We start from the raw sequence: 1480 nt of genomic DNA on the forward strand, positions 1-1480 counted from the left end.
CCAGAGGGGCCAGGGAGATGGCTCAGTAGAGTAAGTGCTTCCCTGGCAAACGCAAGGGTCTGAGTTCAATCCCCAGTTTCGCCAAAACAAAACAAAACAAAACAACAAAACCAAAGTGATCCAGGATGCAGTTAGCATTTCTTAACAAGCAAGAGGACTATGCAAGCCCACCTTGATGCAGAACAAGAAGAGGAAAAAGGAGCAGGGAGGGAAGGGGATATAGTTCGCCTCTGTGGAAGGAGACCCAGAGGTGGACGTGCCAGGCACCTGTGCTGTTGCTGAGCGCCCTGGGAGGTGTCTGACTCTGCCTTATGCCAGCCGGGTCCCCACCCAAAGCACCTGCAGTTTCTTCCTCTTCCCTACCCGGGACCTGCCCGCAAGACTTTGGGTGAGGCCACTGCAGGATCTGTGGTGAAGAGTCAAGTGGGAAGGGTGGGAAGCAAGAAGGCCCAGAAGCGGTTGCTGCAGACCCAGACTGCGGCACCGTGACCGCCTCCCCAGCCCCGTGGGGGCCGGAGGGCGTTCATTCCTGAGGGGCGGGCTTTCCCCTGACCAGACGTGCCCGCGGGAGGACTTGGGCGAACCCACACACACGAGTCAGTGGCTTCCTGGCCTCCTGGCTGGGGGACCGCCCGTCAGTCACTTTCAGTCGTAGCCATTCATCTGTAAGATGAGGATGAGGCACGAACTCCCCAAGGGCTTCTTGCAAGGTTTGGTGAGATGAGGTCCCCAAGCCGCCTCTCCTGCACAACCCGTGCACCCGAGCCAGCAGGTCCTCCCAATGGTCCCTTCCACCGCTCTGCTTCTCATCGCCTCTCTGCTCTCCAGAAAAACTCATGTGTATCCAGTGGATGGCACGCCGGTCTCTCTCCTCTGGGCCCTAAACCATGTTCTACCAAGGCAGGGACCTTCACATCCCCAGCAGGTGGGAGTCTAGGATCAACTCTGTCATTAGAGGTACATTAGCGATTGTTGCAGGAAGATTTGGAGTTGTGAGCAACAGAATCCTTCTCTTCCTAGATAGGTAGAAAATAAGCTTTTTTAAAAAAAAAAAAAAAACAAACAAAAAAAAACTGGGCCAAGGAGCCGGGGAGATGGCTCAGTGGAATAAGTACTTCCCTGGCAAGCTCAAGGGTCTGAGTTCAATCCCTGGTTCCACAAAAAATAAAAAAATAAATAAAAATTAAAAAACTGGGCCCAAACACACATTAAACGTTCCATTTTAATGGATGAGTAGTGTTCGATCTATTCATATTCCTGTGTAACAGAACATTACAATGTTTTCATGTTAAAACTGAAACTTCAGCCCACTGAACATTAAATCCCTCCGCCTCCCCCCAGTCCTTGGCAGGTACCCACCTTTCTACTTTCTGCTTGTATGATTTTGACTACGTTTGCTGCTTCCTCTTGAGTTGGGCCACGCAGTATTTGTCCTTTGATGGCTTATTTCACTTAGCCTGATGCCCTCCAAGCTCCCCCA

General features: G+C 51.8%; 1 long non-coding RNA gene across 1 annotated transcript in view; it reads right to left on the reverse strand.

The window, feature by feature from the left end:
• Window positions 1–525: 525 nt before the first annotated feature.
• Window positions 526–1480, reverse strand: part of LOC111814639 — a 16861-nt gene continuing 15906 nt past the window's right edge. The window contains exon 4 of the long non-coding RNA XR_002819566.1: window positions 526–1016. This is a non-coding gene — a long non-coding RNA (uncharacterized LOC111814639). The remainder of the gene's footprint in view (window positions 1017–1480) is intronic.

The sequence above is a fragment of the Octodon degus genome, unplaced genomic scaffold (genome assembly GCF_000260255.1).
Source record: "Octodon degus isolate 3935 unplaced genomic scaffold, OctDeg1.0 scaffold00387, whole genome shotgun sequence".
Classification (NCBI taxonomy): domain Eukaryota; kingdom Metazoa; phylum Chordata; class Mammalia; order Rodentia; family Octodontidae; genus Octodon; species Octodon degus.